Raw genomic sequence first — 6,769 nt, forward strand, 5'->3', positions numbered from 1 at the left:
TTGCTTAGGGTGAGTGATTAATTAATGTGTGAGAGATCCTGGGTTCAAATCCTAGACAAGCCCTTCTTCTTTGGCATTTTTAGTTTAAGGTCATTGATTGGTTTCAGCCTTGCAGAAGGCGGAATTGATTTCCATATGGAGCCTGCTTGAGGACCAGAGAGCTGGATTCAAAGAGCTTGATTAACTAAATGTACAGATAGCCAAGTGGGAATATAAAGTTGTTGCAGTAATTGTGACCTGACTCCAAAAACAACAGGACTGGGTTCTGGACTGGAATGGAATGGAATTCTTCAGTGTTTCTGCTGTTTGGCTTGCATTGACTCATCGATTTTCTTGTTTTTCACTTTGTCGATGCCTTTGAATAATTGTGGATCCTTCTTCAGATTGTCTTCTTTCACCTGGTAGTTCTGACCTCTGATGATGATGATCGTAATGAGCTTCAACTCACTGATAGTTTTGGAACTGAACAGATTTCCTTTGCTTGAGTCTACAACATGGAACTCAGTCTGACATGTGGACCCATGGGAGAATTTGAATGCCACCCCTGCGTTGAAGAATACAGTTGCATCCATCCAATAAGAGAGCGAGTAGAAGTGACAGTTCAGTCAGTCAAACATTAAACTTTTAATTTCAGGGTGGTGAGTTTGAGTGCCATTTTGTTTTTCCCTTTTTTAAGGCTTCATTAGCAGAGAGTACAAGGAGTGTTTGAAATGAAATTCAGCAAAAGTATGAGAAAGTCTCACTTTGATTCGGGTCTCATCTCTCTGCAGCATCTCGCTGTGAAAGATTGAACTTCATCTCATTTCATTCTCAGCTCGGGGTCAGTGCGGCTCAGTGGGACTTCTGGCTGTCTCCTGCTTCACAATACATCAGTGCTGAGAAAGCAATGGGGAATATTATTCAAAGCTCTGTAACCAGAGGACACCGATTTAAGGTGAATGGCAAAAGAACCAAAGGCAACATGAGGAAAAACTTCTTTTGCACAGCGAGTGGTTAAGATCTGATATGCACTGCTTGAGAGTGTGATGGAGGCTGATTCAACCATGGCTTTCAAAATGGTATAAGATAATTATCTGAAGTGGAAAAATTGCATGTTTTCATGGAATACATGAGTCTGTGGCATGAGCTGAGTTGCTCGTGCATAGAAGCAACACAAGCACAATGAGCTGAATGGCTTCCTTTTGTTCTGTAACTATTCTATGATCTATGATTCTTTTCAGAGTGAAATCAACACTCACATACAAGAAACTGACAGGTACACTGTAAACTTCGCATTACCAGACAAGAAATTGACAGATACAGTGTGAAACCCACAGTCACGTAGCAGCGGTTGGCAGGTAACGTGTAAAAATCTTTCTTTCATATCCCAACTGCAAGGTACAAAGGAAATTAGGTACAAACCCAGGCTCACACTTCAAAGACTGAGAGATACAAAGCAAAACACATACTCACCTACAAGTACAGAGAAGAAGACACACTCAGAGGAGGTGCAGATTAAAGACACATGCATGTAACAGAAACTGATAGGGATAGAATCAAACCCTTTCTCACTTCTCAGAAACTGATAGATATAGACAAAAGCTGATGCTCACATACAAGTTGTTGAAAGATATGTGGTGAAACTCACAGAGCAATAGAAGAAACAAACAAGTACTGAATAATACCCACAGTCACAGACCAAAAACTGAAATATACTGAGTTAAACACCACTTTCTCACACCAGAAACTCATGGCTACAAAGTGAAGCTGACTCTATCCTCCCAGGCACTGACAGGTGCAAAAGAAAACACTCACGACGATTCCAGGTCATGAAATGTACGTCATAAAACCTTTCAGCTAAAAGAATAGCATTAATGACAGGTGTGATACCCAGAATGCTCAGCGGCCTAGAATCCGCCCTATCTGTGACAGGAGCGGGGCGCGCAGGCGCGGTAGAGAGCTTTGTCAGCAGCAAGAGTTGCGGGTTCGGAGTTGGATATTCACAAAGTGCGAGAAGACTTTGCGGGCTCACACAGCTGGAGCAGGGCCTCAGGGCCACAATAAGATGGAACAATCCCATCTGTATCCCTGCGGATGGCGGTGGTGAAGCTTTTCCCGGTGAGGCTTCCCGAAACGGCGTCTATAAATGGATAAGAATTGGGAACTGGTTCGGGAGCGTTTTTTTATTCGTTCGTGGGATGTGGGCGTCGCTGGCTCGATCTCAGCTCGAGTAATGTGTCCAGTTCTGGGCACCAGGCTTTAGAAAGGACATCAAAGCTTCTGAGACAGTTCAGAGGAGATTTACTGGAATGATCCCAGAGATGCGGGGTGTCAGATCTCTGGACAGGCTGGTGAAGCTGGGATTGTTCTCTTCAGAGTAGAGAAGGTTAAGGGAAGATTTAATAGAGGTGTTCAGAATCATGAAGGATTTTCATAGGGTAGAGAGGGAGAAACTGTTTCCACTGTCCTGGGGGTCAGTAACCAGAGGACACAGATTTAAAATAATTGACCAAAAATGTCAAGGGGAGGTGAGGAGAGATCTTTTTACCCAGTAACTGATTCGGATTTGGAATGAATTGTCTGACAGGGTGGTGGAAACAGATTCAATTATAACTTTCATAAAGGAATTGGACAAATATTTCAAAGTGAAATTCTCCAGGATTATGGGGAAATAGGCAGGGGGTTGGACTAATTGCATCTTTTTGTCAGAGAGTCAGCAGAGACACAATGGGGCCGAATGGCCTCCTTCTGTGCTGTATGATTCTATGAAAATAAGAACGAGGAGCCGGAGTCGGCAAGTCAGCCACTCGAGCCTGCTCTGCCATTCAATACAATCATGGCTGATCTCATCACGGCAGTTCTTGTTTCTTGCCAGTAGATGTCACTTCACTCCAATGCAGTGAAGTTTACAAATCTGAGAGGGACACAACAGGAAAGAATTGTTCACATGATAGTGAATGTGTGGGATTTAGAAATACTAGGAGTGGAGACGAGTTATTACTTGTCTGCTCGATCCCCATAGCCCTGTAAAATTATTTCCTTCAAGTGCCCATTCAAATTCCTTTTGTAATCCTCGATTGTCTCCATTTCCACTGCCCCCGTGGGCAGCGAGTTACAGATCATCACCAATCAGTGTAAAAAAAGTTCTTGCGCACATTCCCCCTGTATCTCCTGTCCAAAACCTTCAATCTGTGTCCCCTAGTCCTTGTACCAATAGTTAACGGGAACAATGTTTCCTTGCCAACTTATTTAAAACTGTCATAGCCGAAAACACATCTATCAATTCTCCCCTCACTCTCCTTTGATGCAGGTAGAACAACCCTAGCTTTTCCAACCTAACCTTGTAACTAAAATCCTCCATCCCTGGATCCATTCTGGTGAATTTCCTCTGCATCCTCTCAAGGACGCTCACATTCTTTCTTCAGTGTGGTAAGCAAAACTGGAAGCAACACGCCAACTGGGGCCTAACCAGAGCTTTATAATGGTTCAGCATAACTTCCCTGCTTTGTACTCAATGCCTCTTTTTTACAAGCCCAAGATCCCATATGCTTTGCTAACCACTCTCGCAATATGTCTTGCCACCTTCAAAGATTGATGCACATGAACCCCAAGTCCCTCTATTCCAACACACACTTTAGAACTGTGCCATTAAGTAAATATTGCCTCTCCCTATTCCTTATGCCAAAATACATCACCTCACACTTGTCACTATTAAATTCCATCTGCCACCTGTCTGCCCATTCTGCTAGCCTATCATTGTCCTGTTGCAGGCAGTTCATATCATCCTCACTGTTTGCCACTCCTCCAAGTTTGTTGTCATCGGGATATTTTGAGATTCTACTCAATATTCCAAGATCCAAGTCATTTATCTTTAGCAAAAAAAGCAGTGGTTCCAGCACTGACCATTGGGAAAAACCACTGTCGACTATCCTCCAGTCTGACAAAGAATCATTTCATAAGACTCGCTGTTTTCTGTCCTTAAACCAATTTTCTACCCAATTGGACACTGACCCTCCTATACCACGAACCTCAATTTTGTAAAACCCACTTTTATGTGGTACCTTGTCAAACGCTTCCTTAAAATCCATATAAACAACATCCACTGCATTCCCTTCATCAAGCTGCTCTGTTAGTTCATCAAAAAATGCAGTTCGATTAGTCAAGCATGAACTCCCATTTATAAATCCATGCTCACTCTCCTTAATTAACTCAAACCTCTCCAAGTGACTGTTGATTTTTTACCCTGATTATTCTTTCTAAAACCTTACCCACCGCTGCTGTTAATCTAACTAGCCTGTAGTTAGCCGGACTGCCCTTACACCCTTTCTTGAATAAGGGCGTCACATTTGCCTCTGTTTACTCCTGGCACCTCCCCCGTATCCAGAGAAGATTGGAAGATTATGGTAAAATCTTCCAGTATCTGCATCCGCATTTCCTTTCGCAACCTGGGATGCCAGCCATCCAGACCAGGTGATTTATCTACCCTAAGGACAGCCAGCCTTTTTAGTACCTCCCTCTCTCAATTTGTACCCTCTCCATTGACTCTACTCTCTTCACTTCGACTGATATTTTGTCAAATTCCACTTCCTCAGTGATCACTGATGCAAAGTACTCATTAAGTAGATTAACATTGCCCTGCACCTCTAAGCTTATATTATCCTTTTTGTTCCTAATAGGCCCGACTCAACCTCTTACTACCCACTTATCATTTACATGCTGCTCGAAGATTTTTGGGTTTCCTTTCATGTTGACTGTCGCTCTATTCTCATAGAAATAGAGAATAAGCAAATATAGAAGATATAAGGATTTCCCATCCTTGATGAGGTGGAATTTTTTATGCTGTGGGTAGTAATGTCTTGGCCCACGAGTGTGGTGGAAGCAGAGACAATCAATGATTTGAAAAGGAAATTAGATGGATACTTGAAGGAAAGAAACTTGCAGGAGGAAAGGGACCGAGCAGGTGAGTGGAACTGACTAGATTGCTCCGGGGAGAGCCAGCATGGACGTGATAGGCCAAACGACCACCTTCTGTGCTGTAAATGACTCTGTGTTGTTTCTCAAATTCAATCCACTGGTGCTTGGTAAATAATTTCAAAGTAAATTGTGCAACCGGAAAATCAGAACCAAGGCAAGGGACGCATAAGGAAGCAAAATTGCTGAAACCCTGGATTGAACCAGGGACCTTTAGATCTTCAGTCTAACGCTCTCCCAACTGAGCTATTTCAGCCCGACGTTAACAGTGGCTTGGTGTCCTTGTTTTGGAAGAAATTACATACATTCAAGTTTTCCAAAAAATTAAAGAACAATACATGTGAGTAATATTCCCCATTGCTTTCTCAGTACTGATGGATTGTGAAGCGGGAGACAGGCAGAAGTGCCACTGAGCCGCACAGACCCCGAGCTGAGAATGAAATGAGATCAAATTCAATCTTTCATAGTGAGATGCTGCTGAGAGGTCAGAGTCCTGAATCAAAGCGAGACTTGCTCATTTCAAACACTCCCTGTACTCTCTGCTCATGAAGCCTTAAAAAAGGGAAAAACTGTACAGCACTCAAACTCACAACCCTGCCATTAAAAGTCTCATATTCGACTGACAGAACTGTCACTTCTACTCGGTCTCTTATTGGATGGATGCAACTCCAACGCAGGGGTGGCATTCAAATCCTCCCATGGGTCCACATGTCAGACTGAGTTCCATGTTGTAGACTCAAGCAAAGGAAATCTGCTCACTTCCAAAACTATCAGCGAATTGAAGCTGATTGCAATCAACATCATCAGAGGTCAGAACTACCTGGTGAAAGAAGACACCCTGAAGAAGGATCCACAATTATTCAAAGGCATCGACAAAGTGAAAAACAAGAAAATCGATGAGTCAATGCAAGCCAAACAACAGAAACACTGAAAATTCCATTCCATTCCAGTCCAGAACCCAGTCCTGTTATTTTTGGAGTCAGGTCACAATTACAGCAACAACTTTATATTCCCACTTGGCTATCTGTACATTCAGTTAATTACAATTTTGTCGACAAGCTCTTTGAATCCAGTTGTCTGGTCTTCAAGCCAGCTCCGGATGGAAGTCAATTCCACCTTCTGCAAGGCTGAAACCAATAGATAACCTTAATCTAAAAATGCCAGCAGACCCGGGCTCGTCCGGGACTTAAACCCGGGATCTCTCGCATGTTAATTAACCATACACCCAAAGCATGAATCATACCCCTAGACCAACGAACCACTGACAGATCAGGCTTTATTAGCTGCTGTGGAATTTCACTGGAACCACCCCAGCCAATCATCCATTTTTTTTCAGATCAAAGCAACATCCTGCAAATGCTGAAATAAAAACAGAAAGTGCTGGAAATGTTCAGCAGCTCTGGCAGCATCTGTGCTGTGAGAAACACAGTTAACGTTTCACGGCACTCATCTTTTGTTTCAGCCATCCTTTCAGACTGCTTCTGTCCATCCAATCTCACTTTCTATTCTATCCACATTCTAACCATTCACTACGTTACTACATTTTTCATGAATTCCTCATTTCTTTTATTAATGACAATTTTGTATTTCTGGCCTTTGCTTCAGACACCACCACAAGTGGAATCATGTCTCCATCTACCCAATCAAACCACTTCGCTGCATCCTCACATTGCAATGTTTCTTTAACCCTGACAGACTGTGGAGTTTCTGCTGTTTGATTGCAGTTCTTGCTTCCCGCCAGTAGATGTCACCTCACTCCAATACAGTGAAGCTTACAAATCTGAGTGAGACACAACAGGAAATAATTGTTCACATGATA

The 6,769-nt window shown here is 42.8% G+C and overlaps 1 non-coding gene across 1 annotated transcript; it reads right to left on the bottom strand.

Annotated features, from left to right (window-relative positions):
* Nucleotides 1-5,133: 5,133 nt before the first annotated feature.
* Nucleotides 5,134-5,206, bottom strand: trnaf-gaa (transfer RNA phenylalanine (anticodon GAA)). The gene has a single exon. It is a non-coding gene; the product is annotated as a tRNA-Phe (tRNA).
* Between the last annotated feature and the right edge of the window lie 1,563 nt (nt 5,207-6,769).

Source organism: Heterodontus francisci, unplaced genomic scaffold (genome assembly GCF_036365525.1).
Source record: "Heterodontus francisci isolate sHetFra1 unplaced genomic scaffold, sHetFra1.hap1 HAP1_SCAFFOLD_61, whole genome shotgun sequence".
In the NCBI taxonomy this organism is placed as follows: domain Eukaryota; kingdom Metazoa; phylum Chordata; class Chondrichthyes; order Heterodontiformes; family Heterodontidae; genus Heterodontus; species Heterodontus francisci.